Here is a 9,464-nt window from a genome sequence, read left to right as displayed (position 1 = left end):
TGGCAAAGCAACCTAAAGTGTGGTGGGCATTTTCTACCATTGCCCCTGCACTGTGGAAAGCCCTTCCCGCTGTCATATTTGAAGCATTGTCTATTTTAGTTGCTTCCGATGTCTTGTGAAGAAATAACTTTCTGCCCAGATTTTCCCTGACCCATAAGATGACACCATTGTTTCTGAATTCCTCTTTTTATCTGTTCCTCTTTCCATCTGTTTTTATAATGTTATTTTACTTTCATTTGTGTGTGTGGTTTTATTGTCTTGGCGTTGTTTTTTGTATACTGTTTAGGGGTTTAAAAAAATATCAAGCTTTTCAGAAATCTTTTTGAATAAAAGTTCAATGGGACTTACTCTCAGGTGGGTGCACATAGGTTTGCTGCCTTAGTGAAGTTGGTACCACAAGATGGGACAAAGGCCACTGGCTTACAGTACAATATTTTGCATATTTATTCAGAAGGAAATCCCACTGTGCTCAATGTGCCTTGCTTCCAAGTAAGTGTACAGAGGAGGGCAGCCTCGGATGGCTTTTAAAAAAAGGATTAGTCAAACTCATGAAAAATAGCTTCCAAGAAAGCACACTGCAATATGTAAGATGTAGGATTGGCACAAAGGATGGTGACTGGAATACTTTATTTTTTACACACCTAAGCAAACATTACATACCCTCCAACAATATTTCTCCAAAGAAAATAGGGACATCCTATTATACACGAGAAGGAGACCATTAGAAACTTCACATTGCTGCCTCAGGGCCTGGTCTCTAAAGCCTCTGTGTACTGGAACATACAGTCGTACCTTGGTTCTCAAACAGAATTTGTTTCAGGACTCCTGGAAACGTTCAAAAACCAAGGCGTGGCTTCTGATTATCGCAAGCTGCAGAAGCTGTGCTGGATGTTCGGCTTCCAAAAATTGTTTGAAAACCGGAACACTCACTTCCAGGTTTCGATCGTTCGGGAGCCGATTTGTTTGGGAACCAAGGCGTTTAAGATCCGAGGTATGACTATACAGTGGTGCTGAAGGACCCTTCAGTACCTCGGGTTAAGTATTTAATTAGTTCTGGAGGTCTATTCTTAACCTGAAACTGTTCTTAACCTGAAGCACTACTTTAGCTAATGGGGCCTCCTGCTGCCGCTGCGCTGCCGCTGCACAATTTCTGTTCTCATCCTGAAGCAAAGTTCTTAACCCGAGGTACTATTTCTGGGTTAGTGGAGTCTGTAACCTGAAGCGTATGTAACCTGAGGTACCACTGTACATGAAACAAGGACTGAACTGAAATACTACAGTTTACACCAGGAGATGCAGTGGGAAAAGACTTCCCTTTGTGTGTGATTCTTGGAGACACCTGGTTGGCCACTGTGGGAAACAGGACTGGAGCGACCATTGGTCTGATGTGGCAGAGCTCTTCTTATGTTTGTTCTTATGACCCTGACCTTAAAAGACAATGGCAAAACAAGCTGCCCTTTTGTTGGAGGCCTGGCTGCTGGGTATTATCCATACAACACAAGTCATCATGCCTTTTCAGCTGCCTCCTGGTCACGCACCTGCTCCTCAAAGCCCCACAGCACAGGAGTCCTGTGTGTGTGTGTGTGTGTGTGCTCCACAGCCAAAGTGAAAACGCAAAGCCTGAGAGAAAGTGCAGGTCTGTTGTTCCTTTGTTCAAACACCGGTCATTTGTTGACTCAGGTGGCCATTGCGGCGGACGGCATTAGGACGAGGCAGGCATTGTCGCTCCGAACAAGTGTCCCTCCAAATAACCGCTGCTCTGGGTTTTTGATACCTGGAGTGAGGATGCACATGCCAGGGAAGAATGTATCAAAAACATGCCGCTGACTCAACATCAGAGGGAACCTCAAAGGGAGAATGAACTAGAACAAAGAACAAAAACATTACAGAAGTGCCACACTGGAGGAGGAAAAAGGGCGGGGGGGACACAAAAAAACACACCACCCCTCTGTACTAACAACAGGAACAAGGTCAGCCATAAAAACCAGAAGAAAAGAGGGAAGTCTCCAGAAAGCATAACAAACGAACCACACAAAACATGCCAGCCATATTCCTATTGATCCCCCTCCACACACAATATAAGCTCCCATTACAAGGTTTTGTTTTGGTTCTGGAGAAAGAAAACGCAAAGGGGACGAGTTCTAAGAAGGGAGCTTAGGGACAGTGTGGCTGTGGGTGGCATGGGCAAAAGATTCCTGCCTTGCATTGGGTTGGGCAAGACGGTCCCTTCAAACACCACAGTTCTGTGGGATGGCATCAGAAGAAATAAAAACCAAAAAGAAGAGAACAGATATACAAGATGGGGAGCTCAATGAGGTGCTACCACTAGTCAGTGTCCGCTCTAGGATCTTCAGAGCCCTTGGGCAAGGGGCTCAACTGGCCCCCTTGTCAGTGGGACCCAACTGGGTTCTGAGCACTCTTCAAAGTGTTGGTGTTGACCTTTAAAGCCCTAAATGGCCTCGGCCCAGTATACCTGAAGGAGCGTCTCCACCCTCACCATTCAGCCCGGACCCTGCAGTCCAGCTCCGAGGGCCTTCTGGTGGTTCCCTCACCGTGAGAAGCAAAGTTACAGGGAACCAGGCAGAGGGTCCTTCTCGGTAGTGGTGCCTGCCCTGTGGAACACCCTCCCATCAGATATCAAGGAAATAAACAGCTATCTGACTTTTAGAAGACATCTGAAGGCAGCCCTGTTTAGGGAATTTTTTAATGTTTGATGTTTTATTGTTTTTTAAATATTTTGTTGGAAGCCACCCAGAGTGGCTGGGGAAACCCAGTTGGATGGGCAAGGTATAAATAATAAATTGTTGTTGTTGTTGTTACCAGGCCAACCCTGGTCACCAGTGCTGCCTCTAGTTCTTGAAGAGACCATCACCTCGGGAGATAAATCAACTGGGAGACTTTCTACTCTTCTCTCTCTCTTCACCCTTTCTCACCTTCCCTTTCCTGAAAGGAAGACAAAAGAGAAGAAGCCTAGGTCAGGGGACTCGGATTTCTTTCTTTCTTTCTTTCTTTCTTTCTTTCTTTCTTTCTTTCTTTCTTTCTTTCTCTTATTTATTTAAATTATTTTATTATACAGTCTAAAATATTGTTCATGGTGATAAAGCCCCTGATTGGAAGAGAATGTTCAGCTGCTCCTGGAAGTAAAAGGTTTGCAATCCAACTTCTGCGAGGGAAGCGAAAATTGTCTGCTTGGCTGGGATCAAAATCTCACATAGCAGGAGGCTGAGGGCCTGGAAGAGGGGCCAGGAAATAGGGGAGATAAAGGACAAGGATCCCAAAGGCAAGGGTGGTGGTGGTGAGGTCAGGTTGAAGGAAGGGTGAAGAGTTAAGAGACATTGGTGTGCCACATGTTCCTGTCACAAAATTATATTCTGGAACTGGGTCCAGTTTATCATTGTTTTTATAGGCAGCATTTGATTTAAGGTTAAGGCTACTCCAGTAACATGTGCAAGAGACTGAAATATGGCAAAGCACCTCCATCTGCATAGCCTTTGCGCCAGGCAAAGCTTTGTTGTGTTCCGTCAGATTCCTCTCCAAGAGAAGGGGAGTCTTCTGCCCCCACGCCAGAAGTATTTGTTTACAGGATCGGGCCCCGCCATTTCATTTTAAAGCAGGCCCCCTTCCTTTATTTATTCCTTTATTTATCTCAGCCCCCTTGCCTGTGAAGTTATGCTTGTTAGTGAAAGGTGAAAGGCTTTTTTGATATCTAAAGCCAATGTTACAATGAGCTTTTCTCCCCATGAGAGCACCTGGTTCTCATGTTTAATGAGTAAACACAGGAAAACAGAGACTTGAAGGGTGATTGTTCTCACCATCATTACTTCTGAACCCAACATTAAAGAGAAGTAAAAGACAACGGCACAGCAGTTCTTTGTTTTTTCCACCACACTTCCTTAAACAAAACAAAACAAAACAAAATCTGTAATGAGACGCATTTGAAGTCTTACTTGGGGGACAATCTTCTAGATTATAATTGATAATTTTTCCAAAGCAGTATTTTTTTGCGGGGGGGGGAGGGTACAGATTGTGTAATAATAATTACTTGTTTCTTTTGAGGGGATAAATAAAATATGAATAATGTAATTACTCCCTAACAAAATGTGGAGAGCTGGTTCCCCACTGCTCCATCGACTGCAGCGAGCAAAGAGACAGGATTTCAGGAGCCGATTTCCAAGTGGAGGATGACATGCTACAATTCCTCCCCACTTACACGTGCCACATTTTGCCAGCAGAATCATCCGCATTAAAGGAAGAGATTCTTTATTTATGCAAACTCCCTCCTCCCCAATTAATTCTTCTTAAAAAGAAACAAATTGCCAGTCACATAAGTTAGAGTAGTGACGAGCGGAGAGAAGAGTCATTTGGGGAGGGAAAAAAAAAGATTATTGTACAAATTCTGGGGAGAGACTTCTTCCAACCAACTGATGTTTTACTCGCTGACCAGTGAAACTATTGTTCAGCCAGTATTGGGATATGAAGATAAGTAGAGCCTGCTGGATCAGGCCAATGGACCATCAGATGCATCGTTCTGCTCCCAAAATCCAGATTTGGCTCTGCTCTGCTCATGGGCTACTATTTCCTTCGTTGTAACATAGGACACTGGCTGATACTGAGGCAGCCCTGAGGACCACCTAGCTACGGATTGTCTGCACCAGGGTTTCCCAAACTTGAGTCTCCAGCTGTTTTCAGACTGCAGTTCCCATCATCCCTGACCACTGGTCCTGCTAGCTATGGATGATGGGAGTTGTAGTCCAAAAACTGCTGGAGACCCAAGTTTGGGAAACCCTGGTCTACATTGAGTGGCAGTGCCTTCTGCAGGGTTTCAGGCAGGGTTCTCTCCCAGCCCTAGGGATTGAACCTGAGACATTCTGCATGCAGTGCATATGCTCCATTATAGAGCCACCTTCCTTGCTGTTGGCATTGCCCCCAGCCTACTGGGCTGAGCCCAGGCTTTGTGTCTGACATACCAAGTTCTTTTCTTGCTCCGCCTGCCTCCATTCTGCCCCTGCTATCGAAGGCCTTCTCCATGTTAGAGGAAGGTACGTCCAGACAGACTGTGCAGTTATTTGTGGAAGATATTTTAATGCCCACCTGATTTGGGTATTGCTCCCTTTCCTTCCCTCTACGCACAGTGGAGAAGATCCCTCCTTCTGACTCACTAGGTAGGCCTTCCCTACCTCAACACCTCTAGAAAGATGTGTAACATCCAGCACATTAAGGGAATGTAGAGGCTTATTGTGTCTCGCAGGTTCCCTCACTGCAAGAAGCCAAGTTACAGGGAACAAGGCAGAGGGCCTTCTCGGTAGTGGCACCTGCCCTGTGGAACGCCCTCCCACCAGATGTCAAAGAGAAAAACAACTACCAGACTTTTAGAAGACATCTGAAGGCAGTCCTGTTTAGGGAATTTTTAAATGTTTGATGTTTTATTGTATTTTTAATATTTTGTTGGAAGCTGCCCAGAGTGGCTGGGGAAACCCAGCCAGATGGGCAGGGTATAAATAATAAATGATGATGATGATGAAATCTAAATGCCTATTTTCTCTCGTTCATCGTTTAGCTGATGCCACACATGTAATCAGAAAGAATTTTGAGGTTGCAGGATCTGTTTCCCATCTCCAGTGGATAATGAAGTGGACAGCTAATACACAGTTCCCGTGTATGCAATCCAGATATGATAGTTCACTTCCTGTACATACATTTGCGTTCTCTCTCTCTCATAGGTCTGGTTCAAATGTAATAATCTTGGGCTACAATCCTGTGCACACATGTCTGGAAATAAGTTCTACTGCACTCAGTGGGACTTACTTTTGAATTAGTATGTACAGGATTGCATTGTCAGTCTAATAAATTGTGGTTTATTAGACCAAGAATGAATGTTGCGCCCATATATTACTCCCTTCTTCCCTTCCTTCTCTCTCATGCCATAAAGAACACCAGGGTTTGTTAAAACACAGCTGAACCAAGAAACAGTGGTTTAACCAGCATCTAATCCTGGTTATTTATATAAAAAAAGTTTTATAAATAATGTTAGATGTGCCAAAACGGGAGGAGAGATGTGACAATGGAGTGCGTGGCCAGAGGGCATATTTTCTTTCCAATGAATCAAGATGCAACTGCACTTCGAATACTGTGCACAGTTTTGGTTGCAACACAAAAAAAGATGAAAATATGCCCCCCAAAAGCAAACAAAATGATCACGAGACTGGAGTGACTCAGTTTAGAGAGAAGGTGAATAAAGAGGTGTGTGATAGAAGTGTTTAAAAACATAATACTAGAACCCATCTGACGAAACTGAATGTTGGAACAGTCAGACAGACTTCTTCACATAGTTAAACTATGGGATTTGTTACCATAAAATGCCATTATGCTTGCTAGCTTAGATGGCTTCCCAGAGGGATTAAAGAAATCCATGGTGAAGAAGGCTACCGGAGAAACATGAGGGGAAGAGTGCTATCGTCCTCATGCCTCCACGGGCATCTGGTTGGACACTGCAGAAACAAAATGCTGCCCTTGATCAGCCTCTGGTCTGATCCAGCAGAATTCTTACCATGTTCTAAAGAGAATTCCCTTTAGCCAGTTCACATAGATCCACTCCATGAACATTCAAATATGCCTTCCAGAGTATTTCGCTCAGGAAGATAAGTTGTTGTTGCTGTTGTTGTTGTTTTTAAAAAAACCACATTCCTGGGAACAGCAGCATAAAAATGTAAAGGCTTTAGAAGACTTCCAGCCACTTTTTTCTTTCCTTAATTTTGTAAACTTTCTTTATCAATATTTAATGGCATTTTGATATTTGCTGTTTGGTAAAAGCTATTCTTTAAAAACCACAACTGCAATGTCAATTTTTCATGTGGAAAGAAGACCCTCAGTGGCTTTGTTTATTTTCATCTTCAAAATATGGGGGGCGGGGGGCGGGCAGGAATCAAAATGAAACGGAATAGACTTCTTCTAACTGTCATGCAAAATGCATTTAGCATGGCCATTGATCAGTTCTTTTGCTTCTTCATGGGGCATCTCTACATTTTAGCTTTTCCAATAACAGTTAGGCATTGTGTGCTTTGTTTTGTCCAGACTCTCCAGAGGGTCTTCTGCTCTCTTTCTCTGAATTTTCTTTAATGGTCATGATCAAAATGCAAAATATACACAGCATAGGCTGCCCACACTTTGCAACCTGTGCACCTAGCTGTTCTGACTGTGCCAACCATGTGCTTGAGGGGAATGGGGTCCTGAATACAATATATCCCCACCACACACACAACTGAGGAGAGGAAGAAAACTCAGTCCTTTTACCCAGAATTGATTCTGCCACAGCTAACAGTGCACAGTACTTGCTAGACAAGCAATCTGTTTGGACAAAGTCAATAGCATCCACCTGGCATATACTCCTTAGAAAACTGACAAAGAAATAGCAAGCATATCATAGTACAGGGGAGCAAGCCCATGGCCTGGCCTCTGCAGCCATTTGTATTGGTCTGTCACCCTCCTCTCACATTTGGCACCTCTGTTTGAAGGTGCTGCTTCTTTTTCTGTCAAAACATCACCAGTAGAAGGTTTTCGAGGAAACATGGAGGATCATTGAGCCACTCTAGATCCTTCTAACAGTGTCCCCTTTACTGATTTTTAAGATGTGGCCACCATCTTGTGTTATACCATGCCACCACAGCAGCCATTTTGTTTTTTGCCAGGTCCAGGTGGCAGCCATTTTGTGACTGGCACCCATAGCCCTTTTTCAAAACTTCCAAAGAGGTTGGCAATCCCTAACTTAATACCAGATCCGACACATGGCATTTGTACCAGCAAACCAAATCTATGCTTCCAGTATGCACTTACATTTTTTTCTCCACAGTTACAAATGTGTCTGAAGCCATGAATAAAGTCACTAATGCCTAAGTTTATCAGTCCAGAAATTAAGGGAAGAATGAAGACTAGGAACAGGCCTCTAGAAGGGCAGGTGGATCACAAAAGATTGTAGAGAACCTGTTAATTTGGGGAAGGAGGGTAGGTGGGCATAGGAAAAACTCACAAGGAAGAACTTCTAGCAATTTATGTATTTCAAATTGATCCTCCTTTGCTCACATTTCTTTATAGATATGAAAAGATACTGTAAATAAATAAAATATGTTATCTTTTTTTCATCCCTCTGCTGCCAATCATATGATAAAAGGAGCCATTATTTTACGACCCCTGTGGTTGTCTGTCTGTCTGTCACAATGAACTCAAGAACAACAGACATCTCTGTGTCGCTTCTAATTGGTGCACCTACTGCGTTGTCTTCTGAAGGATCCAGTGTTGATTTCTTGCAAATACTTCATTTTTCAACAGGTTGTTTCTGGGCTTGCAACAGAATGCAAGGGTGTCCTTCGGGACAGGATGGCCCAGTTCTGTCTTCTGGAATACTGTCTGCTGTGCTTTCCCCTCCAGGCTACCAATGGCAATGCCAGCATGGCTTGACATACCCGCCAATGTGGCCTCCGAGTTACACAGGGAACTGCAAACATTCAGCTGAACCAATCAGTTTAATCAGGGCAACAGGATTATCCAATTTTGCAATTTACAATGGTGGAAAAACTAAAGAGAATAGCTATTCCCCCTTGTCCATGGGTGATAGCCAATGCTGTGTGTAAGCAGATTGGCCTTCCAGTGGTGCAATGGGATGTTCCTCCCACCGCCCACCTCGAAGCTCCCCACACTCTCTCAAAAAATCTCTGCTGGAGGGTTGGGGGGGACCCTCTGGATCAGATCTGAAGGGAGCATTGGGGTCTGCAAAGACGAGGGATGGAAGGTGAGTCCCTGTTGCATGAGCAGAGGTCTGTAGGAATATGGACTCGGCGAGATTAGTAAAGAAAAATCGCTTTACGTGTGTTATAATACTGTGACACCAGATGGCGCTGTGGAGTTCTGTCTTTGGCCAATGTGATTTCCCTCTATGAAGCTGGCAGTGTGTTTTCCCAAAACACTTTTTTTGGTGTGTCTAGATCCAGCCTAAATAAACCACAGGATCAGAGCATATAATCCAGTAAACAAAATGTTCCACCCAGCATTGACGGAGCATGCAGGCCGGGCCCCCTCAATATTTTTTGGGGGGTGGCAGGGCCCTCTTGAAACAAATATTGAGGGGGCAGAAGACACCTCCACCCCTAGAGCTGGCGCACCTCGTGCTTATATAAGTATATAGCTTACTATTTACTATGATTTAGTCACCATTAAGGGTCATGGCCACTGGTCCCATCACCTGCTGGCAAATAGAAGGGGAAGAAATGAAGGGAGTGAGAGATTTTACTTTCTTGGGTTCCATGATCACTGCAGATGGTGACAGCAGCCATGAAATTAAAAGACGCCTGCTTCTTGGGAGAAAAGCAATGACAAACCTAGATAGCATCTTAAAAAGCAGAGACATCACCTTGCCAACAAAGGCCCGTATAGTAAAAGCTACGGTTTTCCCAATAGTGATGTATGGAAGTGAG

General features: G+C 44.1%; 1 long non-coding RNA gene across 2 annotated transcripts; it reads right to left on the bottom strand.

Annotated features, from left to right (window-relative positions):
* Window positions 1-2,546: 2,546 nt before the first annotated feature.
* Window positions 2,547-8,617, bottom strand: LOC310755763. Of its 2 annotated transcripts, none has more exons than XR_014544521.1 (3): window positions 8,264-8,617; window positions 3,813-3,892; window positions 2,547-2,943 (listed from the first exon to the last, which is right to left on the bottom strand). It is a non-coding gene; the product is annotated as an uncharacterized lncRNA (long non-coding RNA). The 2 variants fall into 2 exon arrangements; XR_014544522.1 differs by lacking the exon at window positions 8,264-8,617 and adding an exon at window positions 7,491-8,201.
* Window positions 8,618-9,464: the final 847 nt, after the last annotated feature.

Source organism: Podarcis filfolensis, assembly GCF_964270895.1.
Source record: "Podarcis filfolensis genome assembly, chromosome: 2".
NCBI lineage: Eukaryota > Metazoa > Chordata > Lepidosauria > Squamata > Lacertidae > Podarcis > Podarcis filfolensis.
This window is presented reverse-complemented; position numbering and strand designations above follow the sequence as displayed.